The sequence below is a fragment of the Eschrichtius robustus genome, chromosome 3, assembly GCF_028021215.1.
Source record: "Eschrichtius robustus isolate mEscRob2 chromosome 3, mEscRob2.pri, whole genome shotgun sequence".
Taxonomy (NCBI): domain Eukaryota; kingdom Metazoa; phylum Chordata; class Mammalia; order Artiodactyla; family Eschrichtiidae; genus Eschrichtius; species Eschrichtius robustus.
The window spans coordinates 45,927,429-45,954,712 of record NC_090826.1 but is presented as its reverse complement, the minus strand read 5'-3'; the positions used below and the strand labels follow the sequence as shown (position 1 = coordinate 45,954,712).

The following is a 27,284-nucleotide window of genomic DNA, read 5'->3' as shown; positions in this document are numbered from 1 at the left end:
CCAGCAGAGGAAACCGAGGCCCAGAGGGTCAAAGTCCACCTGTCCCTATTCTCCTGTCACACAGCAGGTTAGCCTTTGTGGCTGGAAGCCAGGCTTGTCTCTTTCGCTGGTGCTCTCTCTGCCCTGCAGTGAACCCCCAGCTGCACTCCCTAAAAAATTGGGGCTTTAGTTTAGCAGTTGTAGAATTGCTTATGAAGCTTCTGGTTGGTTAGCAGTGGGACTGGGATGTGCACAGAAGCCCTGAGACTCTACCCTTGTTTTCCTCTCCACCTGAGCTTGGCGTGCTGACCAGGCCTTAGGGGCACACATAATGAGAATCCAAGAGTTCAGGGTATCCATTATATACCGAGGGCCTACCGTGCACGAGGCGGGAGTGGAGAGCTGTCAGAGCACGACGGTGAGCTGCCAGATAAGAGGTGCTCCTTGAGGGCAGACAGGTGTGTGAGTCTTCGTTTTTGAATGCACTGTGCCCGGCACATAGTAAGTGCCCAATAAGGATTTGTTGAATGAACCAAAGGTTTTGTATAAATGAGACCAAACAATGCATAAGCTTGGTGGCAGCCTTCCCATCTGGTTGGTTAAAATGGAAAAAACAGATTCCTTTTTCTCTTGCAAATGTTCTTGGAGCTCCTGCCCTGTCCTGGACGCTACAGAGGGATATAAAGGTGCGGTCACAGCCCTGCCCTTGAGTAGGTTAGGGAAGGAGACCCTAAAATAAGGACTGTCCCATGCCTGGATGGTACAGGAGGTCCTCTGTAAGCGCTGGTTGCCCACCGGCCTTGGCTGTGGAGGGTCCTCCCTTGAGGGTCCCTCCCCAGCTGCTTTTATCAGTGTCGCATGGGTAACATGGTGCCCAGATAGGTGCCTGTTAAGCGTGCAGCCTGATGCTAATACTCCGGTTGAAGCTGCGCCCTCCCTCTCCCCAAGGGCAGGGCCCACCCTCACCCTCACCCTCACCCTCACCCCCACCCCCACCCCCACCCCCACCCCCACCCTATGGCCTCTCCTCGGCTCCTCTTTAACCCGACTGACCTCTCTGCATGCAGAAGGGCTGGGTGACCCGTGAACATGCTAATAAAAGTCATCACTCCTCTCCGGGCGCCGGGCCGTTTGTGGTACGTCTCGTTAATTCCTTGGCAGAGAGAACATTAGGACTTTAATTTGCTGGACTGGCCTTCCTCCCAGGTGTCCCCCTGCACGGGTGAGAGATGGAGGTGGCCAGGCCAGCCAAGCAGCAGGGGGTGCGGTGGTGGGAGGGTGTGCGGGGTTGAAGTTGCTCCTTTTTCTCTGCTAATAGTGTCAGCACCGTCTCCCTCTCCCCCCAATCTTACCGAAGCATGGCCCATCCTGCCCTGCGTCCCCCTGCCCCACTCTCAGTGGATCCCGAGCCCTCTGTTGGGAGCAGGGCTGTGAGCTGTGTGCGGCCCAGCGGCCTCGTTTATCAAGGGCCTGCTGCCAGGGGTGGGTGGGGGGAGGCACCGTGCCGGGCTCTCTGGGGAGATGCTGGTGGGCCGCCCCCCTGCCACCACTGCCAGGGCTTTCGCTGGAGCCCCGTTTGCCCCTGAAGCTTCCTCGCTCCCTGGCTGCTTGCTTCCTTTCCTCCCCTCCTCCTGCCCTCTTTGGCATCTTTTGCCTCTCCTCTCTGCCTCCCCTCCTTCCCAGAGGCCCTTTCTTGGTCCTTCGGGGAGCCACACAGGCCTCCCGCTGGTCCGTCCCTAGGCCAGTCAGTCAGGAGCCTGTGCTCCCACCAGGAGGCCCATTCGCTCCCCCCAACTCCCCCCTGTCCCCAAGAAGGTGAGGTGTGAGCTGGTGGGCTTCACCCCCAGTGGTGAAGCCATGGCCAGCGTTTTTCTGCCTCTGGGTGGTGTTATTCAGTGTCCCCCGTCAAATCCGAGAGGCCGAGGAAAGTCGTTTTAAAGATATATTCTTGAAAGACCCCAGGAACTTTGGTCCCTGAGCACAGAGAGGGCTGAGTGGTTGGCGGGGAGGAAGACTTCCTGTGAAATGGAGAGGGAGTACGGGGCAGTTCAGGGGGGCCCCCGGGCGCACCTCGCAGGGCTTGCAGATGTGGGGGTCAGAGCGGGAGAAGCCGGCTCCCCTGAGCCCCAGCGCTTGGCCTGGCCTGGCGTCCGTGTCCCTCAGAGCCTGCACTGCTCCCCCGAGCTGTGTGTGGGGTTGGGGGCTGGGGAGGGCTTGTTTGGCAGCAGGCGCCTATCAGACAACTGGAAAGTGCCAGTGCTTGCCCGGCCATCTGTCCCCGTCCGCCTGGCTCCTGGCCGCCTTCTGCCTACCCCAGAAGGCCCGCAGTCGTCTGCCGGCGAGGCCGCGGAGACTGGCCGGGAGGGGCAGGCGGAGGCCCATCTTGCCTTTGTTTATTCCCATCTAATTTTCGGCTCCTGCGCTTCGGACGATTTGCCAGGTGCATGAAAAGTTTGCTGCGCGACCGCATCGCGACGGTTTTGTGGTGTGGAGGTGGACAGGAAAGGTGGATCTGTGCCGCGCTTCCTTTCCACGGTTTGTCTGTTGGCTTAACTGGGGACCTTCGCCCTGCACCCGCACCCCTTCCACTCCTGCTGCTGTTTTTCTTTTTTCTTGCTTTAATTTGTAAAAGCGCAGCCTAGAGCAGGCCAACTCTCCCGCCATTTGGGTTCATCTGCACACCACCCTCTCCAAGCTAGTTAAAGGGTTAAAAATTATGGGGAAGTTCAGCCGGCACTTGCAAGATATGGTTGCCGTGGCAACAGGCCTTCTAATCTGGTAGGTGACCTGAAAGACTGGAGAAGATGTAGGGGTTGGTTTGGCATTTCATTATTTCATGAGGCTGCCTCTCCAGCTGGTTTCTCTGCTGAGCTTAAAGCTTGCTGTTCCTGCCACTAGAATTACTGGCACATTCCAAAACAACAGTGTTGATGGCACGAGCAGTGCATTAATGGGGGTCTGGCCAGGCCGGGTGGGCAGAGGAGAGGGAGCTGGGTTCCAGGAGCCCTAACATGGGACTGTGTCCCTCACACAAAGAGGGGGGTGTGGGTAAAAGGGTGTGCACTCAGGTTCGCTTTCTGCACACAATAGCTGCCTTCTTGAAACACCACCGTGTAAACTGAATCCTGTTTTTTAGTGCCCTGAGAGGGACTGACTTTTTAGGAGGATTTTAGGAGAACTTCTTTAGTTTGCCAAGAATCCTCCTTAGATCTGGGGGGGGGGGGGGCGCTGTTTAAAGTAGGGGGAGACTTCCATTGCAATTTCTACACTTGATGCCCTCCTCTTTTATTTACCTTCAGCTGGATGTTGTCCAGAAGTTTGGTTCAGTTCAGCACATTAGCTGCGTGTCTGCTGTGGACCCGGCCCCGTGCCTGGAGCAGAGAGGCGCAGGACGGAGTACCTAGTTTCATTCATTCACTCGGCAAATGTTGGTTGGATGCCGCATTTGGGAGAAGGGGCAGCTCAGATCACTGTCCTGGCGTGAGGGGCTCCGGGTGTGTGAGGGGCTTCTGCCTACCTTGCCCCTTACTTTTAGAGGGACCTTGTATCGAGGACAGGGAGGGGTTTTTTGGCTTGGAAAGGCATGAGGCATTCACATTTCTCAGCCCACCTTTCTCCGAGGGGTCTGCTCTGTTTGTCCCCTTTTCCTCTTGCCTGTAATTACCCGGAAATCCATGGGCCCGATAAATGGCACGTGTAGATGGCGTGTTCAGAAGTCCAGACCTTCCTAAACACAGAACATGCAGAGTTCTGTGTTAGCCTATGCCCAGGTTCTGAGGGATTGACAATTGGTGGCTCCCTGGGTTTCTCGCTTCTCCGGATTTCTCCCTTCTGGAGAGGTTGAGGGTTCCTGGGATTTGTGAGGGAATTTTATGTGAGTTACTCCCCCTTCCCATCGCAGTCGTGAGCTCTCTGAAGAGAGGTGTGTGGGTTAAAGGCCCAGTGGACAGTTTGGAGGATCACTGCTTCCACTTCATAGATGCAGAAGCAGAGGACCAGAGAGGCGAGAGTGTGTCTATTTTCGGGGCTCTGGGATCCCAGGCAAGGACTTGCCCCACACTGTACCGTGCCCTTGATGGGCTGCCCACCCATGTGTGTGCAGGTGCATGGGAAAGGTTGGGCCAGAATGTGATTCTTGATGGGCGGGAGTTTGGGGGATTAGGAGGTGCACGTACACTGTAGATGGCAAAGGGACACGCCCCCTTGTAAGACCAGGGGTGTGTCCATGGACAGCAGGATGCACTGGCTGCGGGCTTCAGCTCTCTGGGTTCAGAGGATGGGGCTGGGGGCAGTGGGATGGGAGATTCATCCCTTGCTGGCCAGCCTGGCCTGGCGTTGGGACACACCAGTGTTCTTGGGAGGGGACGTGGTCTGCCACCTACAGCTGAGACACATGGTCCAGCTCATCTTCTGGTCCCCTCTGCACCACAGTCTCCTGTCTGTAAAACACAGGAATTAACCTCATCATCCTCGGCCCCTTGGGTGCCTCGGTCCATTTCCGTGGATGGAAAAAGCATCTTGGCCAAGTCTCTCTCCTCTGCTGTATCTCAGACTGGCTTCTCAGTGTAGAATGTGGCTTTAGGGCTTTGTCTAGTTTTTATCTGTAATTTCATCTAATTCAATACATTTCAATAAGGGTTTGTTGAGTGCCATCTCCTTTGTCTTTGAGCTGCAGCATAGGGGAGAATGGGGGTCAGCCCATACCTTGGGGGCAGCGTCGGGACCCTGCCCATTTTTGTTGACTTCCACGGGGCCTGGGAGAAGGTGGCTGGAATTGGGTTCCGACTCTGCATGTAGTTCACTTGGATCCTCCAAACTCTAGTTTTCCTATGGGGAGAGATCTTCTTGGCTTGGGGTGGTGGTGGCGGCGAGTGTAGCAAGTACACAGGGCCTTTACAAGTGGAAGCATCTCAGAACAGCTAAAAGGAGAGGTCTTCAAGGTTGAAGCCTCTGGGATTGGGCTAGCTCTGCGTGTGTGTGTGTGTGTGTGTGTGTGTGTGTGTGTGTGTGTAAAAGTCACGGGGTGGAGTGGGGTGGGGGGAGGGGTGGCTTGAGCTGAAGATTTCTGGGACCTTTAGGATGTAAAAGTAAAGGTGACCTGCATCTTTCCCATTTTGGCTTAGATTTTGGCCCAGAGTTCTTCCTCTCACAATGGGCCTGATTTCTATGGAAGGAATGGATCTGCCCTGTTCTAATTAGAGGGCCGAGGTCTCATTAGATGCAAAATAAATAAAACAAACTGTGTATTCCACTCCAAAGTTGGTCGAGGCCCTCGGAGAACTGCCTTCCCCATTGCGGGGTGTGTGGGGGGAACCTTAGTGGATTCCTTACAGATGAGGAAACCAAGGGCCACATGGGATGGTCGACCACGTGGGGATGCATTACCTGCAGGGCCGCCAGCAAAACCTGGGGCTCCTGAGGGTCAGCTCCTCACTCTCACCCAAATCTCAAGTTTCTCCTGCAGTTCTAGGGTTTGCCATTCAGAGAGTGCCCCTCAGAGTCTGCTTATGTTTTGTGGGGGTGGGTGGGTTTTGTGCTCTGCTGTGGGGGGTCCTGGTTGAGCCTCATGGGCATTGTTGAGGTTCTTCTACCATTAGTCATCCTCTGTTTCATTTTTTTATTTTATTTATTTATTTTCTAAAATTAATTAATTTATTTTTGGCTGTGTTGGGTCTTCGTTGCTGCGTGTGGGCTTTCTCTAGTTGTGGCGAGCAGGGACTCCTCTTTGTTGCGGTGCGCGGGCTTCTCATTGCAGTGGCTTCTCTTGTTGGAGAGCATGGGCTCTAGGCGCGCGGGCTTCAGTAGTTGTGGCTCGCGGGCTCTAGAGCGCAGGCTCAGTAGTTGTGGCGCACGGGCTTAGTTGCTCCGCGGCATGTGGGATCTTCCCAGACCAGGGATCGAACCTGTGTCTCCTGTATTGGCAGGAGGATTCTTAACCACTGCACCACCAGGGAAGTCCCAGGCGGATTCTTAACCACTGCACCACCAGGGAAGTCCCCATCCTCCGTTTTAGAGTAGGAAAAATTGACAAAGAATTTACCCCCTTATTGAAATTCAGAGCAGTTACACTGTCCGCACATTTCTGTTAACAGTAATAATAGTAGTGAGTACAATGCTGATCATGGTAGATGCTTGGATGGTGAAAAAGAGGAGTGAAATGCAGCTGCTTCCTGCTACGGATCCTAGCGAGATGAGACTTATCAGATGGTAGCCACCCACATTTTATGTTTGCCTTGTTGTGTTAACGTTGCCATAGTAAGACACGACATGGGTGACTTTCTACTCTAGAGAGTGGGAGGTGAGGGGAAGGGAGGAAAGGGTTTGGAGAAGATATGGAGCCTCAGAGGAAGTGGGGGAGACCTGGTGGGACAGTTTCTGACAAAGGTTCCCTAGGGATGTTTTGTGGAAGTTTGACTTCTTTTCACTGTGTCACTTGAAGAAGCCACCTTACTTACCAGCCGAGAAATTTGGACCCATTTGGCTTTTCTGGAGGATGTCACTTCCTAGGGTAACAAGTTAATTCCTTGCTAGGGGAACTAGGGCTTGAACCAGTTCCCTTCAGGCTTCCTAAGGTGTCCTGTGCTAGTTCTGAAGCTTTGGGCTTTGATGAGCAAAGTCGCGTCTCTAGGCCTTTGGTCCTTTTATGTACCTTGAGCCCTGTCTAGCCCAAGGCTGTGCAGACTGAGGCTACTTGATGTGTTTTGTCCTTCATAATAAGGAAGACTGTTAGTTTGCTGGGAGTTCCCACTGCTTGGCTCACCCGGAGTTCCTTATGGAGAATAAACTTGATGTTTGCATGGATGGGTGGGTGGATAGATAGATTGGGTGGATGGGTGAGTGGGTGGCGGGCTGGGTAGAGGAGCAGTGCTTATCCAGGCTGGGTTGAGTCAGGAGTCCTTCCAAAATGCCACGTTTTGTTTGAGGACTTCTCTACAGCTGAGTGTACGGGCAGCAAGCAGGTCCCGAATCTCACGAGGGTCCAGCACAGTTTCTGATCATTCCCTTAGGGTATCTGCTGGAGATTCCTTCCTAATGCCCTGGTCCGTTGAGGAACCCTGTCTTACATGAATATCTCACATGCCAAAGGAGTATGGAACGATGAAGGAAGACTGGTTTTAAAGCTTAATTTATATTTAAATTATTACAGCATTGCTCTTGAGATCTGTGAATTTTAGCATTTGTAGCTTCAACAGTTCACAAGTGACAGGAGTAATTTGTAACCTCCCTGAGCATAACTTTGATTCTTGGCCGGAGAGAGGCAGGTGGGCTCGTGAGTCGCAGAGCTGGTGGGGAAGTCTGGTGCTCTGTCCGGCGCCCACAGCTCTTGGGTTCTGGTTGTTTCATGCATGGTCTAATTTCATCCTGACAGTAACCCTGGGAATCGGGCATAATTGCTGTGGTTTTACACCTGAGAAAACTGAAGAAATTATGTGTCCCGTACATGCTCATTTTGAAAAGGAGAAGGAAGAAAAAGTTACCTGTCTTTCCACCACCAAGACTAACTTTGTGCTAACTTTTTGGGGGAGTATTTCCTTTCAGGCTCTTTTCCTCCTCTTTCACTTAGCATTTTTGCATAATCATGTTCCAGTCAGAAAATTCTCATTGCGAAAAGTAACATTTAAGAAGCTGTGTAGGCTCTGTTTCTGTTTCCAGTCTCTGAGTCATTTTTGGTGTTGGCGTGGTTTTTAGAGGGTCTCTGTGTGGGGCTGTCTCCGTGCCCCTGGGCTGAGCTCACTGGGGAGCCGGAGTGTTCCTTTCAGCTCAGCGTCCCTGGCTCAGGCATTCAGACCCAAGCAGGGCCCTTTGTGTCTAAAGCAGTAGTTGATTGGAGTGCTAATGAATCAATTAGAAAATTACTTGCTGCTGAGATCCTCAGCCAAAGGAGGGTTGTGCACAGTCTCCGAAAACCATGGAAGGCCATACGCCTATAAATCTCTCTTGGCTGTGGCCCTCGTAAATCGCATCCCAGCCTTTCTTGGACCTGTTAATCACTTGAGAAAAATGGGACTACTACTGCTTTGCAGGGCTGCCTTTTGCTTGGCATGGCTTTCTAGCTGGTACTTCTGTCCATTCTTCCACGGGTGAGAAAGAGAAGACTAGAGTCCCTAGGAACAGCGTTTGTTCCGCACTTTTAAAAAAGAATCGTTTAGGGGCCATTCTCATGTTCTTACCTGGAGTCCCCTACACCAACCCTTTGGGAGGTACTGTTGCTATAATATATATGCCCATTTTTAGGAATGGCAGAACTGGAGCTCAGAGAGGCTAAAGCATCTGGTCCTCCAGTCACACGCTCGAGGAAGGCAGTGGATCAGCCTGTACACTGTCCCTCTGTCATAAAGCCTTTTTCACATGGATGCCCCCTGAGTCATACATCTGAGTGGGTCTTAATGGCCCCAGGTTGGGAGTGGCATGTGGGGCACAGCCAGCAGGGATGGATATGGTAAAGGCCTTTCCGGTGAATTACCCAGGGATGGGGTTTGGTAAGGTTTAATCTGGGGCAGATCTAGAGTTGGAGTGACAGCCAGCAGCCACGGCGGAAGGGCCCCTGGGTGGGTGATGTACCAGGGGGTTCCAGATGGCACCATTTTGTGTTATGTGTTCCAGGACACTCACCAGATACGTTTGAACCTGAAATGGAGATGGGTAAAGGAGAGGGAGGTTAAAGTGGATGACGTTGTCATGAATCCTGACTGAAGCGGAGCCATCTCTAGATTTTGATATGTTTTTCTGGCCCTCATTTTATGAATACAATGAAGGCAGCACTAACCTTTACCTGGTTTCTCCAAGAGGAGCCGGCATGCTTCTTCAGAGGCAGTGCAGTGCTGGGCTCCCTTTCTAATTTGGCTTCACTGGGAGGGAACCACTGGGCACCAGGGCCTTTTGTTCCTGGCTGGGGGGCAGGACTGCTTGTTTACAACCTCATATTCTGTCCTTTCATCGCCAGGATGTTCAATGTGTCATGGCAGTTCTGATGCTTCTGCCTTGGATAGCCAGCAGTTTTTTCATTCGTATAACAAACATCTGAGTGCCTACCATGTGGCAGGCACCGTTGTAGGCGCTGTGAGCACGGTGGGGAACAGCACAGTTGACATCCCTGTCTGTCCTCGTGGGGCTGACGTTCTAGTGGATGGTACAGAAATCTGTTGTGGACCTTGGGTCTCGAGCTGATTTGGAAGATAGGACTGTAATAATTCTAATCTCTCCTTCATAGTGGCTCTTTTTTTATACCCCACTTTGTGCGGGGCATCTTAGGTTTGCCATCATGTTCCATCCTCAGATGAGCTCTTTTAAGGCAGGTATTGTCACCCCATTTTTGCAGATGAGGCCTCAGAGAGCACATAGCAGGTGCTCGATAAATCCTTGTTGGCCAGCTGAATGGCATGCGGTTTGCAGATAGTGGAGCTGGGTTTCTAGCCCAGCCCAAGTTCTCAACAAGTTGTCAGGCTGCCTTTCCAGTGCTGCACCTGTCCTGTGAGGCTGGCTTTATTTTGTGGACTGGCTTTGAGTGTGAGTGCCAGAGCCCAGGAAGATTGTGGTACAAGGTCTTGGTGTGGTCTCTAACCAACTAGATCTGTATTATCATTCATCACTGCCACTGCCACTGCTGGAGGATGCTTTGTTTCTGGTGGTTTTATAGAAGTGGAGGTGAGATTTAGAGGCCACTTGCTTCCCCGGCGACTGCTGTCAGTCTCCTGCCCTCTCCACTTGAGGCACATTGGTACTGCCATGTGAGCTGTGAGTGTGGTAGGGGATTGAGACTGGGATGCGCCTGCCCCGATGCCCCAGGACCCCAGGTGACTCTTCTCCTTAAGCGGGCACAGGTGAGGCAACGTGTGGAACCTTGGGCCCCATTCATCTGCCCAGCCAACTCTTTGGCCACCTGATGTTGACTTGGCCCCCTCAAGTTCCAGGTATTGAAAATACAAAACAAATAAAGCCCAGCTTCTGGACGGAAGCGGGTTGGCTTTCTCTTTGGGGAAGCTCAGAGTGCAACAGCTGTGTGGGTAGACTGCTCTCCGGGTGTTAACCTGCTTGGCAGGCTGTTGGAGTAGAAAGTTCCAACAGGCGTCAGGCGAGTGGGGGAGGCATGTGGCTGGCCATGGGGAGCAGGGGAGATGGGCTACCTCCTTCGCCTCTTGTCTGTGCCCTTGACCTTCAGGCTCTGTTCTGAACTTTCTCCTTTTCTCTCTCCCTTTCTGCTGACTCTGCTAATTTCCACCTACCTTCCACCCCCTCCCCACATCTTCTCTATATTTCCTAACACCTTGTGCATTGCCTCAGACACTCCTTGGCTGTTCTCAGTTGACAGGGCAAGGGGCAGAGTCCACCACCAAGTAAAGGTCACCTTGTGTCACTGTGATCCAGCCTGGGAATGGGGACTCTGACCTGTCCCAGATGATGTTGGTGGAAAGTCAAGGGTGGTTGCACAGTTGTCAAGGTGGCTCACATTACCCTGAACTGGGAGCAGTGCAGAGAAGGAGGAGAGGGGTGGGTAAGGGCGTAGCTGGAGGTTGGCGGGTTGAAAATAATTCAGGGTGTATAAGTTTCCTAGGCTGCGGTAACAGACTGTCACAAATGGGGTGGCTTTAAACAGCAGAAATTTATCCTCTTGCAGTTCTGGAGGCTAGAAGTCCAGAATCAAGGTGTCGGCAGGGCCACGTTCCCTCTCAAGTCCCTGGGGGACAGTCTGTTCTGTGCCTTTCTCTTATTTTCTGGTGTTGCTGGCACTCCTTCGTGTTCCTTGGCTTGCATCTCTCCGATCTCTGCCTCTGTCATCCCATGGCGTTCTCCCTGTGTCTCTGTGCCTAAATTTCCCTTATTTTATAAAGACACCACCAGTCATTGGATTAGGGCCCACCCTAACCCAGTACAACCTCGTCCTAACTTGATTACATCTGCAAAGGATCTACAGACTTAGAACATAGTAGTTGATGGTTCGACTTACAATTTTTTGACTTTACAACGGTGGCAAAGCGATATGAATTCAGTAAAAAACCGTACTTCAGATTTTGAATTTTGATCTTTTCCCAGGCTAGTGATGGGAGGTAGATCTTCTCTTGTGATGCTGGGGCAGCGGCAGTGGACGCAGCTCCCAGTCAGCCCAGCAACCACAAGGGTGAGCAAGATAACGCTGACCGCCGTTCCATTTCTGGACCACCACTCTCTTTTTCACTCTCAGTACAGTATTCAGTATGTTACATGAATTAGCTTTTCAACACTTCATTATAAAATAGGCTGTGTGTGAGGTGATTTTGCCCAACTGTAGGCTGAAGTAGGTGTTCTGAGCACGTTTAAGGTAGGCGAGGCTAAGCTCTGATGTTCAGTAGGTTTGGGGTGTTAAGTGCATTTCTACTTAATGATATTCTCGTAACCCCATTGTAAGTCGAGGATGATCTGTATTTCCAAATAAGGTCACGTTCATAGGTACTGGGGGTTAGGACTTGAACATATCTTTTAGGTGGACACAATTCAACCCACAATACAAGGCGACAGTGCCTGTATCCAGAGGAGGTATTCAAATTCCTATTTTAAGGGGCCTTAAAGATCCTAATCGACTCTGTAATTTCAGCCAGTCCAGTAAATTTATGTAAGGAATCCACTATGTGCCAGGTTCCGGGCTTGGCCTTGCACAGAGATGAGATGCCTCCTGGCCCTTATGGTGAGAGGCTACTTCTGTGGAAACCAGGGTTTTTAAAAGAAAGCTTAAAGGAAATGTTCATGCAAGTGCCTCGGGGGATGACCTTAGAAACACCGACAAGCTTTTCCTTCCGGCCCTATTAATTTTGAGGCCAGCTCGATCAAGCCAGGACTTAACTCTCCCTGCCCTCTGGCAGAAGGAGATGGGGAAGGTGGCCATGAACCCGTGGATCTGGAGGCCTCTTTCTGTGCTTTCGTTTCTTCCCTGCCAGTGAGGGTGGGACTTAGAAGGTCTTTGAAGTGTGCTTCTTGGCGTCGGCTGTTCAGGCAGCCTTGGGAGCTAGGAATGGTTTTATTGGAATGGCGAATACTGGGCAGGGTCAATAAGGAAGTTTTTTTATAGTGGCTCCTGTGTTTTTGCTGTGGATACACGTGGGTCAGCATCTGATGGCTCAGGCCAGTGCCTTGTCTTCCCTCACAGAAGTTTCCCATTCAGGCAGAAGGATCTGACACTGAGTCTGAAAATTCTTCCCATGACTTTACAGTCTCCCTGGTCTGAGAAGGATTTCCACAGAGGCAACAAGAGTGGAGCAGAAAGCATTTGTAGCTATTGTGTTGGTGAAAACCAATGTAATGTAAATAGGAAGTCTGGATTATATGTATCCTCAAGACGCTGGGACTGAAAACCACATGCACCAAAAGAAATTTACAGTTGTGCACGGTTCAGAGCTCTGTCTGCTGTGGAGGGCTCAGGTGGTAGGGGTACGTGTTCTGTTCTCCATCCCTCCCCTCCTTGACCTGCCCTCCCCCAACCAAAAAAAAGAGAGAAAAATTAATTAGACATTTCCCCCAATTCTGTCACCTCTTTACCAGACCATCACCTCTCAGAATATGTGAGGTCAACTAGATCTGCCATCCCTTCTAGCCATCATTACAGAGAGGCAGAACTCTTTATGTGTCCCTGAATGACCACACCACAGAGGACCCAAGGAAGTATCTGGAATATGCTTTAGTCTCCCCACTCGCCCCCCAGAATGATACCTTTCCCATTCCCAGAGGGGGCCTTTAGGAACCTGCTTTGGGCAGAAGCATAAGTATTTATTAGGCCAAGCCTGATTGTGTGCTTTACCTAGGTAGCTTTGTAAGTAGATTAGTTTCATGTCTTCTTTACAAAAAAGTTCATGGATGTATGTTCATTGTGAAGGGAATTAGATAGTAAACATAAAATTCTGGCACTTCTACTCTCCAAAGATTAATGTTGTTAAAGCCCTGATTTATATCCTGTTGATGTGGCTTATTTCCTAAACATGTCCCTGCCCTCAGGAGGTAATATCTGTCCACTTGGCTGATTCAGCCTATCACCTAACCAGAGGTACCTCTTGAGACTCTAGATGGTGGATCTTGAGATTCTAAAACCTGTGTAGCATGTGGCTTCCCTTCCAGGGGGCTTGCCCACACACCTCACTGCCTGTGGTTCTCCCGACTCTTTTCTCTGGTTGGGAGCTCTTGTAACTGATGTTGCCAAGAACTACTTTCTTTCCCTTGGGGGGAGGGAAATGGGGTGTAATCCTTGCTCCAAATCCTAGAGTCTAGGACTGCCAGGTGGACCTCATGTGTCGAGCAGACAAGCTTGTATGGAGCTATGGTTTTTAACCTTTACGGGCCCACGGAGCCCTGTGAGACTGATAAACTCTGGTGCCTTCCGGTACTGCACGTTCACATGTACAAACAACTGTGCATAATAAGCCCAGGGGTTTGCAGACCCTTTGAAACCCATCTCTGAGGCCCTTCAGAGGCAGACATGCCACCCTCCACCCCGCCCGCCGCTGGCTGACATGGCCTCTCGGTGTCCGTTTCGCCTTCTGTAGGACAGTGGCAACAATAGTTACCCGACAGTTATGTGGTTGTGACAAGGACTGTGGTGGTTCTAGCTGCTCACATTCGGTTCTTTCCCCAGTGCTCACCGTGACCCAGTGAGGGAAGTCTTACCAACCCCATTTCAGAGATGAGAAAACGGAGGCTCAGATAGGTAAAGCCATGTGCCTAGGGTCATAAAGTGAGAGTCAGGGCTGGAACCCCGGCTGTGTGGCTTTAGAACGAGTGCCGAACGCCTGATTCACATCAAGGTACGTAGTAGATGCTCAGTAAAGGGTATCAACGATATTAAAAGCGGCAGAGGGTTAGGGCACAGCCAACCTGGTGGTAGTGGGGCTCCCCCTCCCCCACGGCCCCCACCTGTCCTAAGTATCCTCCCGATGCAGGATCCGGGCTCCAGGGTTTGTGGGGCGGGCGGAGGCGAGCGTAGATCCGCCAATCCTGGGAAATGTGTAAAATCCTGTTCCTGAAAACCGGCCGGGTTCTCAGAGTGTCCCGGCTGGCATGTTTTGCCAGTCACGAAACATGATCCATACGCTGTATTTTAGGACTCCCCATCTGTCAGCGTTGAGGAGGGCTTTCACTTGACGGAGCTCAAAGCCTGCCAGCTCACCCGGGGCGGGGCGGGGGGGGAGAGGTGGGCAGGAAGGATCTGTGACAGCCAGTGGATCTGTTCCTCCAGGGAGGGTGCCGTCTACCTGGTTGAGGGGCCGGGAGCCCGAGAGAAGGGGTGGGGCGTCCTTGGGTGCCTTGGCCAGCAGCCTCGCAGATCCCTTTTCCCATTACTTCACTCCTTTTTTAGACAGATCCCCACTTGTTCCTTAAGCAAATTGAGGTACGGGGGGTTAAGGCTCTTGTCCAAGATTTTGAAGCTGCTAAGAGACCAAGCTGAGATTGAGCTGAAATCTTTAGGTTCTGTCCAGTGCTCTCTGTTAGCCGAGGCTCTCCTCCTGTTTCCTGGGTTCTCCGGCTCTGGGTGGTGCAGGGCTGGGTGGGAGATGCTCCCTGGGAGAGGGAGGCAGTGAGGAGAGGGAGGGGGTAAGCCTTGCTCTCAGGTCCACCTGGCGGGGCGTACTCCAGGCCTGCCCCCCGCCCCACCCCTCCGGCCTGCTGGTGGTAGAGGAAAAAAACACTAAGAGGGCTATTGATCCACCCTCTCCTCTGAGGGAGGGCCGCAGCACATTCAAGCTTTCTTTTTAAAAATGCATTAACCTGACCGTAAGCAGGCCCCAGTTTAAAAATAAATAAAAGTAAGACAAGAAGCAAAACAATTGGGAATGGGGACAGGAAAAGGGTGTTTGAAGAGGGTCCTTCTCCATGTCCGTGCCAGTTCCAGGCCGGGATGCCATGCCTGGATTCTGGAGCTCGGGACTGCCCTGCTTTGCTGTGCCCTGGACCATCTGCATCTCTCCTGGTGACATCTGTGCAGAGGAAATTTCCCAAAGTCCAGAGGTTCCAGGAAACCCTTTGGGGGTGGGGCAGGCTGGAGCGTGGAGGCAATCCATGTTTGAAAGCCTGCCTTGCCAGCCCCCGATCTGGGCAGTTTGGTCTCTGTTTTGGCCCTCAAGCCACACTGGCCTTCTCTTGGTTTCTCAGAAGTGCCTTTGCACGTGCTGTTCTCTCTGCCTGCTGCCTGGAAGGGGTGTCCATCTCTTGCCTTTCTCCCTGGGCTGCAGGTTAGCACCTGCACTCATCTTACAGATCTCAGCCTAAAGGGCACCTCTTGACCCTGGTGGGTCAGGCCTCCTGTTATATACCCCCGAGTCTCCCAGTACTTCCCCATTGTAGCTCTTACCACAAGCATAATAAAAGAATTAACTTACATTTTACAGCATTTAGTAATGAAGCTTGAGGAAAGCAGGGACTGGTCTGTCCTGTTTGCTAAGTATTCACTGTCCAGCTTGGTACTGAAAAGGAGCAGTAAATCCTCACGGAATGGGTGGATGGCGGGTCAGGGTCTATTCCATTTGGCCCATAGATACGGTTTGGGTGAGGGTAGAAGGAATAAACATTGTAATCAAAATTCGCTGCAATTTTCTAATGTTTCCAGAGGTGTGGGCCCACTTTCAGGTCAGGATATGGTTTCAGAGTGGAGCCCCCAACCCTTGAAAGGAGGAGACTTCTGCCAACAGAGCAGTAGTTAGGGTGCAGGGTCCCCGAGCTGGTGCCCCTCAAAGGTTGCCCGTTCTCTTGGTGGGTGGGAAGACGTGGGGTCAGAGAACAGAAACCACTTGGCTAGGATCACACAGCAGAGCCTGTGAAGGCTTTTACTTGGGCCCCGGTTTAATTGTTAAAAGGTGATTAATCAAGCACCAGCTACCTACTGGGCAGGCATCGTTTTACTGCCCCGCGTGGTGACACCAGTTCGTGGAAGAGGAAATGGAGGCTCGGTGAACTTTGGTACCTGCTTCAGAACACAGCAGAGGCAGCATTGGAGCTCAAGTCTTTCTGATTCCATAGCGCGGTGCCTCCCAGTGAGCGGGGGTTGGAGACAGCCTTGGGTCTTGGATTGGCTCTGGTGGGGACCCCCTGCCTCCTACTAGCCAGGGGAGTTGTGACCACTTGTAGGAGCCTCCGTTGCTTCCAGGCATCTGGGCTCAGGGGAACGATGGTTCCCGGAGAACCCCCTCTCCTCCTCCACCTGGCTCATCTCCTTTTTCTGTGTCCTCCCTCTCCTCTGCTGAGGAAGCCTCAGAAATTCCTCTCTCCTCCTACCAGTCGCCATTTCCCTGGGAAGCCACTGGGGATCCTGGGAAGGTTCTGAGGGTGATAAAGCAGAATTTGCACCATTCCGGGAGTAACTTTCCATCATTTGTGGCTAAAAATAAAACGTGTCCTTGCTCCTCACTGCTTGTAGGCTTTCTTATGGGGTTTCAGTGGGAGCCACTTTTCCGTTTGTCCCCTTTCCCCATTGACTCTCGGCGGGTGTGGGGCTTCCCACAATTTGGGGACATGGGTGGGCTTGATGCCACTCATCGCCTCTGAGAGCAGCGCCCCTGGGGCCTTTCTGAGGAAGCGCTCTGCTTCTCTGTGGCAGCAAACAGCCACATGGTCGGGCGGGCCCTCTGGCACACGGGCCACCCGGGGAGGTCTACTCCCTTGGCAAATACTACCGCAGCCGAAGAGACAAGCCACCTTTCGAGGATTTTCTTTGTGTAGCCTGCTTCTTTTTGATATCAGGAATGCACAGAGGCAAGAGAGATAAATTAATTTGTTCAATTAATTTTGTAAATATTGACCGAGCAGAAGTTTTATGCCAGTCACATGTCAGGGACCCGAGGGCTTACCAACAAGCAACATGACACAGTCCCTTCCTTGAAGGCACTTATCCTCAGGGTCGGGGGAGAAAGATGTGAGCTTTCAGACAGAACTAGAGCAGGGGAGACACAGAGTCCTGCTCCCCTCACCACCCTTTCTTCTAGAATTCACTTACGATGTGTGCCTGAGTGGGGAGCTAAAAGCTGAACCGTACATTGTGCCTTTCGCTTTTTTTAAGACACTTGCAATTCCCCTCTCCCCCAGTAAATACTTTTTTGTGTGTGTTTACTATGTGCTGGGGCTGGGCACCCTGCTAGAACTTCACTTGTTTTTATTTCACTGGACTCAACGTGCCTGTGTAATTACTACTATTGTCCTTATTTTCCAGTTGGTGAAACTAAGACCCAGAAAGGTGAATTAACTTGCTTAAGATCCCACAGCTAAAATGTTGCAGAGCCTGGATTCAAATGTAAGCAGATTAATTCCAGAGCTCACTCTCCTAACCGCTAGCTGTATAGACACGTCCTCACTGAGAACGTCTGTCGGCTAAACATCCACTATCTGCCCAGCATGAAGTACTCTAAATAGATGCTTTCTCTTTAAAAATCTTCATTATGCTTTCTATTTGGTCTTTAATATTCCTAGTAACCCTGTGGGATGAGAGAGCACTCCCCAACCCCAATCTGCACACCCCCCTTTAATCCAAGGTCTCTGTAGAGGGCACTGTACTTCAGAGGCTGGAATTAAACCATGTTGTCTTAATCCAGAGCCTCTGGGTGAGAGAAGGGCCCTGAAATCATTCTGCAAACTGTAAAGTGCCCCATGAAATGAAGGGCACGGGAGAAAAGGTATGTGTGTAGAACACTGACTTGTAACACCAACCTCACGTGTCGTACTTGGGGATTTCTAGCACGGTTGTCACGGTCTGGTTTCAGGTACCTGTGAAAAATTATGGTAATTAAAATGTAATTTGGAATCCCCAGTTGGCTCCCAGCAGCTGGTCCAGATGTAGGAGGCTGGGGCTGTCTGTGCTGGAACAAGCTGAGGCTTGTTAGGGGTGTCACTTTGTTCTGCCCTTTGTGTTGCTGGGTAGAAGGGTGGGGGCACAAGATACAGGAGCTATTTTTACACCATTCACGTCATGTTCAGTATTACTGGATGTTTGTGGTTGGGTCCCTGTTTAGCCTCAGCCGGGAAGCGAGAACTCCCTTGGCTGCCTGGGTCTGTATGGAAACTCAAGCTCATGCCCCTTGGGTACATATATTTCTCTAAAGGCTGTGCCGTCACCCTGGGTAGTTTGGAGTTGTCGTCTTAGGTTTAGATTTTCCAGGGCTCTTCAGACTCCTTCCTGGAGCGGAGGGGGCAGCATAGGTAAGAGACCATAGGCTTATCCCCTCCCTTATTGATTCAACAGATGGTTTTCCAGTTTGAGGTACATGCTAGATCTTTTTCAGGTACTTGCAAAGTGAAGTCAAATAAAGTATTATCCCTCAAGGGTTTTATTTTATTTTTTAAAAAATTTTATTTATTTTTATTTATTGATTGATTTTTTTTTTTTTGGCTGTGTTGGGTCTTTTGCTGTGCGCGGGCTTTCTCTAGTTGCGGCGAGCGGGGGCTACTCTTCGTTTTGGTGCGTGGGCTTCTTATCGCTGTGGCCTCTCTTGTTGCGGAGCACAGGCTCTAGGCGTGCAGGCTTCAGTAGTTGCAGCACGCGGGCTCAGTAGTTGTGGCTCATGGGCTCTAGAGCGCAGGCTCAGTATTTGTGGCACACGGGCTTAGTTGCTCCGCGGCATGTGGGGTCTTCCCGGGCCAGGGCTCGAACCCGTGTCCCCTTCATTGGCAGGCGGATTCCCTACCACTGTGCTACCAGGGAAGTCCCCCTCAAGGGTTTATAGTCTGGTTGGGGAAATGGAAGATAAACGTTTGCTTTAGCTTATGCAAGCCGAGCATATGTGCCAGGTTCTGTTGGAGGTCCTGCGGATCCAGTGCTATCATAGTAGGGGGAACAGGGCCGGTGGGAACACAGAAGAGGGGCGCCCAGATCGCACGGATGGTCAGAGACAGCTTCCTGGAGGAGGTGATGAGTTGCAGGAGTTGACCTAATGCGTTGGGTTTCACGTGTGTACATGGGTTTATTTGCTGTTGAGCTTCATTTGTACAGTCGGTTCCTCAGTACCTGCGGGGGTTGGTTCCAGGATCCCATGGATTTGGTGGATGCCAAAATTCATGGATGCTCAAGTCCCTTACATAAAAGGGCCTAGTACAGTTGGCCCTCCGTATCCACAGGTTCCATTTCCGCAGATTCAGCCAACCTGCGTATCGCGTGGATGAGGAACCTGTGCCTGTGGAGGGCCGAGGGTATACATATGTGACATTATGGTTATAGTCATTGTATCTTATTCAGTTGAGGTCCTGGAATTTTATTTTTATGCCCAAAGGGCTCGCTGCCTTTGAAAAGCACTGTATGTCACCTAAGCCCTTGTTGCTTCAGAGGTCAGAGATGGGAGGTCAGCCTCAGCCCCGCAAAGCCTGCCCTTGAAGGCTCTGCCTCCTCTGGCCTCTTGGCACTTCCTGCCTCTCTTCCTCTTAAAAGGGCAGGCCAGAGTGGGTTATTGCACAGCAGGGGTCAAGACACCCAGGTCCACAAACCCTGGGCCCTGGCCTGGCTGGCGCACAAGGCCTTGAGTGTGCATGCCAGGGACGGGCATCGGGTCCTACCTGCGTATCCTGCTGATTGGGGTTTGTGGCCCTGGGGGAGGAGGGTGGTTGGTGGATCTCACTGTTTAGACCAGCTGTGGGGTCTGTCGCAAAGTGGAAGTACCAAGAAGCAGAGTGCTCACCTGAGGCTGCTTCAGAGCAGGGCTCACACCTGGAGTTTGCAGAATATGTCCTGGTTCAGTGCTCTCTCCACTTCCACTCTGTACGTATGCATTCATTCATCTAACATAGGTTCCTGCATAGCATCTCTCCTCTGCCACGCCCAGGGCGGGGTGTTGAGGAAGCCAGTGAATTAGGTACAGCCCTGCCTCTGGGGTAGCTGACAGTTCTGGGTGGTCCCCGCCCAGGTGGCCACAGGGGCCTGACCCGACATGTGCCTTCTGGGACCCTCTGCAAATAGCTGGAATGTCTGGAGCGTTCCCACCATCCTTGTGAGCCACATGCTGACACTGCAGCGTGCCAGGCCCTGTCCTTGGCGTGGGATTATTTGCAGTTAGTATTCCAAATGTCAAGTTCCCCTTGGCTTGAGCTGAGCAGACGAAACAAAATGGCAGGCAGATTAGAAGGGGCTTGAGAAGCCTTTTAGGATTTGAAAACCGTACTTTGTTGACTTTGAAAAGCTGCTGAACCGGGCTGCTCTGCAGAGGTGGGGGCGTCTGTCAGGTGCCCACTGTCTTCCTGGGCCTGGGAGGGCCTGGCCAGTGCTGCTCTCTCCTTCAGGTACTTGGGAGCTGGGCGGTGCCCACTGAGCTTGCACAGCAATTGAGTCCAGTCCCTTTTCCTTAGTGAGAGCAGAGGGGAGGAGGGTGGGAGGTGAGGAGCTAGAGTCTCTGAGGTTTCAGAAGGGGTTTGAGTGGGTCCCCCAAAGTAGGGGGGGCATGTCAGTCAGTATCTGTTTAAACTCGTGTTTGCGTTGCCTGATGTTGAGACTGGTAGGTAAGAAGGGAAGTAGATGGCCTGCCGTATTATAGTCCCTCTGAATGGATGGTGAGAGGTTTAAAAAGCTAGTGCTCACCAAAGGTGCAGAAGTACCTGGCTGGGACCTGGAGTGTCATTGCCTTCTTTCTACAGATGTGCAGAAAGATGTGGTAGCTGAAGCTCAGAGAGGTTAAGTAATTTGTGCAAAACCACACAGGAAGTGGTAAAGCTGGAATTTGAGTAGTCTCTCTGGCTCCAGTGCCCATGCTTGTCCCATGACATCACATTGACTCCTCCCTTCTCGTGAGACTCATTTCTCCTGCCCTTCCCCCAACTGCTTCCTTTTCCTGCCTGCATTCTCCAGGAATCCCTCTGTGGGTGCTGCCTCATCCAGCCTGGGAGAAGTAGTAAGAGCTGAAAGTTTGAGAGAGAACCCCGCCCCCAACTGCTTTTCCGCCACATTCCAGGGGACAGAGTGCTTGTCTTCCTGGATCTTACGTGCATACTTGGCTCCTGGGGACAGGCAGAGATGAGGCTCACGCCTTGTCGGCCCTCTCAAGGTCCCAGGAAGGGTTTGTGAATTGATGCGTCTGGGATCGGGGAGATGGACTTTAAGCGGTGTGAAGCTCTGTAGTCTGTGGTGGGCAAGTTTTAAGGCTGGCCTGACACATGACCTTGAACCCCACCCTTAAATTGGCCTCTGTTTCCTGCAGCCTTTGCGGGCTGATTGCATAAATGTTCTCGCATGGTGCACAGTTGCCTGGCCCCAGAGTCTGGAAGGTGGTTTTTGCCCTTTCTCTCCTTTTGCTTTGCCCACGTATGCGTGAGTGCCTTTTATTCCTAAGAAACGCAGCTTTCTCAGTCCCCATCCTGGAAATATTGCTGGAATGCAATAAATCTGATTGTGTTTATGTTGAAGAAATGAAACACATTACTGTGTGGGGAGGAATGCAGGAGATGCCTTGCAAGGGGGCCGTGTTTATGACAGCAGTTTGCACATGTGGCTTTATTTTTGAAAGCATGGTTACCCCTCCTCCCCCCACTTCCTTGATAGAACCCTGGTAATAAGAGCTGTCTCATGTATCCGGGTGTTGGGGTGTTGGACAAACAGAGGGCAGAGCTGGCCAAGACCTTCCCAGCTGTGGCTGTCACCTTCTTAATTCTGAGAGTCTGACTTCTTTGGGCCCTGTCATTTCTCGGGATTTTCAGCTCTTCCAGGGACAGTGCCTCTGTGCTGGTTGAGTCAGAGCTGATTAGTGAATCCTCCCGCTCCCATTCTAGCTTGGAAACAACAGGATGAAATTCAATAGGCATAAATGTAAAGTCCCATAGGTGGGTTAAAAAAAAAAAACAAACCCAACTTCACAGGCACAGGATGAGGAAGCTTCATTTGAATGGCGAGCAAGAAAGTGACCCTCGAACGTACCAGTCAGTCAGTTCTGTGTGCCAGCAGTTGGCCATCACTGAAAGAAAGTGACGCAGACTCGCTGAATGAGGATTGTGTCCATAAGGAGAAGGATGATGTTGTTAATAATTCATAATAATAGCTAGGTGCTTTACACGCATTATCATTCCATCTTTAAATCCATCCTTTGAGGTAAGTCAGAGGATCTTCTTTTTTCGGAAGAGGAAAAAAGAAGTTACACTGTGCCCAGTGTTACACTGCAAAAAAGTGGCAGAATCAGCTGGAACCCAGAGCCTGTGCTATTTTGAGTGAAGTAGAGGGTCAGTAGATGGTGGAGACTCTGAATGAAGAAACGCTGAAGGAAATGATGGCATTTAGCTTGAAGGCAGTTTTAATAACGTCTGACTTTTGTATGGTCCTTGCTGTGTGCCAGGCACAATTCTAAACAGTTGATGGATGTATGTGTGTGTGTGTGTGTGTGTATGTGCATATATATATATACCTCAACTCCATTATTATTTCTGTTTTACAGAGGAGGAAACTGAAACACAGAGAAGTTAAGTGAGTTGCCCAAGATGATATAGCTTCTAAGTGGCTGAGCTGGGAATCAGAGCCAAGTAGCATGGATAAGTGTTCTTAATTTTTAGACCATGCAGCCTTGGGGAGACTGGCTGGGGTGGGGAGAGAGCCGACTGTCCTCTTTGTTCTTTGCGGCAGACTGTCTGTAGGATGCTGGCTGCTGTGTTTGGATCCAGGGCAGACCAGGGCCTGCGGGTGAGTGTGTAAATGCGAGAGGGTCAGCTCTCCTAAATCTGGACACCAGGTGCCTGTGGAGTAGGCCCTTTGAGGGGAGGCAGTGAGCTCCCTGCTGCCGGTGACTCCTCATCCGTTGGGGCTCCTGCAGAGGCGAGAGGGTGGAGAAGACCACCTGTGTGGGGGACGAGAGACACCCCACCAGGGCCCACCCATGTAGCTGGCTGGCTCCCAGCCTTTTGTTGAGGACAAGCCCAGCTTTCCTGGCACGTCCCCCACCCCAGGCAGTGGTGTGTCCCTGTGGACCGCTGGAGGGGAAGTGACCGGGTGTCTGCCAGGTCCAGCCTGCCCTATTAGGAAGCCCCGGCTGTCAAGCCCAGCAGAATTGCTGACGGAGGCACCGGGAACAATGCTGCGTGGGAGGAGGTGTGTGCATGCGTTTGCTCGCCTCCTGACCTGTGTGCCAGCAGTGACACACTTTATTTGTCCCCTCTGGTCCCCTGTGGGCACTTAGCCGGGCTCTCTGATGCTTTTGACTCGCACTTGGGCTCCTGGTCCAGCTGCAGCTTTGGCTGCAGGCAGGGAAGCCAGTCAGCTGGCCCTAGTCCCTCCTGATGCCAGGGGAGCTGGGGGCACTGGCTCTGGTTTGTCCTGATTCCAGGGAAGTTGGGAGCACCCCTTCGGCTTACATGGTCTCCTCAGAGCACTTCCCAAGGAGGCCTGGGAGCCTGGCACCTCCTTGTCAGATCAGGGAATGGAGGCACGGAGAAGCGGAGTGACTTATTGGAAGCCACATAACCAGCGAGTATGGCTGAAGCTATAATCAGGTCCTGGTGACTTGAAACAGGGATCATTTGGTCCAGACCTCTGATTTTACTGATGAGGAAACAAGGCCCAGATTTGCAGCTTGACCTGGCCAAGGCATCTCAGGTCATCAGTGACAGAGCCAGAGCTAGGACCCAGGTCTCCTGCCCCCAAATACTGTGTCCTCCCTACTCTGCAGCCCCCTCCTCCACTTTTGGTTTCCTGGCATCTCATTTCTGCTGGTGCTTCTCCTGCAGGGCTGGTGCAGTGACTGTGACTGCCACACAGGTTTCCTTTCCCCCACTGCTTCCATTGCCTTCTTTGACTGCCAGTGTCTGATTATCCCAGTTGTCACTTCCTTTGCCTCCTAGGACTGGTAGCAGCAGCTGGCTTATAGGAATTTAGCCAAGTGGAGGGAGCGTAGCCTTAGCCAGGCAGCTTTGGGATCCAATCCCAGCTCTTCTACTTGTGAGCTGTGTGACCTTAGGCAAGTTGCTTAACCTTTCTGAACCCTGGTTTCTCATCTGGGAGTTAAGATGATTTGGACTAGATAACCTCCAGTGGCCTTCCAGTCCTGCAGGTCTTTGACTAGTGATTTTCATGAAAGTGAGTGTGACCCACATGGACCTGCGTTTGGAGGCTCTTGGGAAGGGCAGGTGACATAGACTAGCGGGATAAGGCCTGTGTTGGGAGGCACAGGGCATGCATGCGTTTAGAATTCTGGCTTCACTGGAGGCTGTTGCCTTGGCTTTGGGTGCTGGTGGGTGATCGGGGCAAGGGACCCCGCCATTCTTTGTCCCTTCTTTGCTACTTCTTTCTCTGCATGCATGCTGTGGGCATGGACACTGTTTGTCCTTGGTGGTGACCACTCAGAGTAGAGAGGTTGCCGGAGGAGGGTTGGCCAGCTGATTGGCATGGCCTGGGCCAGCCGGGCACAGGCAGGTGTCAAATCCTGCAGCCTTTCACCTGGATTGAATGCCGCTGGATTTTGTCGTGAGAGGAACTCAAGCCCTGTTATTAGGCCCAAGAGATCTCTACTCCACATTAGATCACAGGTGTGAGGTGCAGGGAGGGGTGTCAGCGTAAAACCAGAAGCCTTTGGCCTTTCGTCACTGTGTTCAGTCTTGCAATTGTGTTGGCTGTTTACATGGTTTTCATTCTTTGGTTTTTGCCTTGGCTGTGAAGTTGTACTATTTTCTGAATTAATCCTGTTTCATGTAACCTGAACCCAAGTATCTGGCCATGAAGGGCAAGTTTTTTTCTCCTCTTCCTTAACAAAGGATATCCTAGACTGCAGCATCTGGAAATGATTTGGCATCTGGTTTAAGTATGTGTGCGTGCATGCACACACTTCTAGAATATAACATGCCCTTACCCACATAATACGCCTTTGTCTCTCCATATACCTGTGTTTCTTTCTGTGTAGATGACTTTACATATGGAGGTCATTATATCGGGACATATGCTTACGTGTGTATACATGTATAAACCTTTATTTCTACTTAGAATGAGGAAATTTTCAAGGGCTTGATGTGTGTTGTGCGGTGCAAGGGCACTTGCACTGATGGATGTATTTTTCTTTGAGAGGTTTAATAAACCATTTAGCACTGCCTTCATGACTGTAATGAGCTGTTTCCGCATTATTCCTAGGCTCTGCCTTAACAGGCCTCCCAAGACCCCGTCCCCACTATAGTGTGGCGGCCCCCACCCAGAGTTGGGTGCTCTAGAGAGATGGCATGGTTCAAGGTGCCCCTTGTTGACCATCTCTTAATGGTATCTCTTCGCTGCCTGGTGTTGGCGTGGATGGGAGCCTGCCTGTCCTGGGGATTTCTGGGCCCGTTGTGTCCCTCAGATTTGGGCTCAGGGAAGGAATGTTTTGACGGCACAAGGTTGGAGCTGTGGGTTGTATTGAGATTGGGCTGCATCAGCAGGTAGAGCCTGTGTCCTCACCTCGAGGGTGATAGGCAGGGGGCTCTGAGTACCTCTGTCCAATCTGGTGGAGGATGGCCAGGGGAGGCAAGTGAGATGACGGTGGAGAGAGAGGACACCCCCCTCACTCCCCCATGGACTAGGGTTTGTCCTTGCTCCCTTTTGCCCCAAGGGACTGCTGGGAGGCTGATTTATAGTAACATCTTAGACTCAATGCCAGGAAGACTGTGGTAACCACAAGGGTGAATAAAACAGGAATGGGCCTTGGAGTAGGCAGGTGGAGGTGAGCGAGGCTGGGTGGATGATGCCTGGGGCGTGTTATTAACTCGTCTCTGAACTGCAGGTTAAGGTGGGGGGGGTGTAAGGTAAAGTGGGGTTGGTAACAGTCCCTCATGGTCACCCTCTAATCCTCTTTCCCCTGGCACTAGTGCCCCCTGGGGTAGCCTCCCTCCGTGGTGGCAGCAGTTACATTTATCAATTTTTGCTTTTTTTCTGGTGACAGTGGAGTTTGGCCCAGGTCTCCCTCTGGCTCAGGTCTGATGAGAGCCCTTGAGAGCACTTTCTTATGCATTTTCAGTCCTGCCCTCTCTGCTTTGGGCACTGCCTAAGGGGAGAATAATGCAGGTCTCTTTCCTCCTTCTGCTCAAGGCTCTGGGTCGGGGGTCGGGGTATTAGGGGCCAAATGATTCCTAAGCCAGGATACTTTCATAACAAGCCATTCCATGCATCATTGTGTCAGGGCAGCAGGTAAACCCGGATTGTTTGGGATGCACAGCCCTTTAGTGAATGTCGAAGGTTCTCCCCGCAGCTTATGGAACGTTTGACCAAAATCCACCTGAAAAGCAATCCAGGGTTCCTCTCCCTTGCCCACCCCAGCCCTAGCAGCCTGACGGGAACTGTGAGGTGAGGAGGGCCTTCCCCCAGGTCTCAGGGAGAGGTGCAGCTGTTTTGTGTACAGCATTTGCTGCCGTGGCATCCAGGTTCTAAGAAGCTGGGGGCTCCCTGCTTGGGATGGTGCCTCGGAACAATTGGTGGGGAGCTGGTTCCCTGAATTGGGTCTGGAAAATGTCCATTTCTGGTGAACCCTCACAGAGCCTATGGTTTCCTTGAGACTTTGTTCAGCTCCCCTGTAGCATGGGGCCTGGGCTGAGCCTCAGGGCCCCCCGGGGGAGGCAGAGGCCCTTGACAATGGGCCACGTGTGATTGCAAGCCCCAGCCTGGCCGGCCAGCCTGCCACCTCCAAAACATAACTCAATATTGATTGTGCAGGAGGTCCAGACTCAGTCATATACAGTAATCCTCGCTCCTTGAAGGGAGAAAGGAAGTGGATTTGTCCCTGGTACAACATGCCTTGAAAAATGAATCTTGATTTAAGATTCAGCTTTTTGCAGCATATTTTAAAATGTCAGAGAGATAAATATGCAGGTTTCCTAATGTGTCTGCCTTGAACAGCCTTTAAAAAAAAAAGTCTATCATTCATCCTCAGGGTCACAGGTGTGTTCAAACCCCCCCCCCCCCACCTCCCCCGCTCCTGCCTTTGATGGTGTGGTGTGTCCATCTCTCTTCCATGAGCAGAATTTTGTTTGGGCCTCAAAGTCCCTTTGTCCCAAAAGTCCAGGAGATACATTTGTTTCCCCAGTTTAAAGGTGTACAGAGAGTTTCCAAAATATTTTTTGGAACTTTCTGTTGGACCTGTGAAACAGGCACTGGCTTCTAGCTACTTAATCTATCAGGGGACCCTTTTCACTTCCCAACCCACCAGCCAGAGGAGCCAAAGAGGAAAAATGCATGCTCCAGCCCCTGCCCTCTGAGATGGGCATGCACCGGCTACTGTGGCAGTAGAACTGAGGAAGGTGGGCCTGGTGTGAGGGGAGCCCCATTCTTGTGGTGGTGCCTTTGGCCAGCACTTCACTTCCATGGTTGGGGTAATGGCGCCTTCTAAGCTCAGTTCAGATTTGGAAGGGCTTTGGGCCACAGGTGAGGGAGATGCTGCTGGAAGGTGAATCGG

The 27,284-nt window shown here is 51.7% G+C and overlaps 1 protein-coding gene across 3 annotated transcripts in view; it reads left to right on the top strand.

Moving 5' to 3' along the window:
• SSBP3 (single stranded DNA binding protein 3) overlaps positions 1-27,284 on the top strand; it is a 166,632-nt gene that overhangs the window by 44,347 nt on the left and 95,001 nt on the right. Inside the window, exon 1 of one of the 3 annotated variants that reach the window (XM_068539957.1) lies at positions 18,044-18,120. The exons of the other annotated variants lie outside the window; for them this stretch is intronic. The gene's annotated coding sequence lies outside the window, so the exon portion shown is untranslated. Of the gene's footprint in view, positions 1-18,043; positions 18,121-27,284 lie in introns of those variants that run through there. 3 annotated transcript variants of the gene reach the window in all.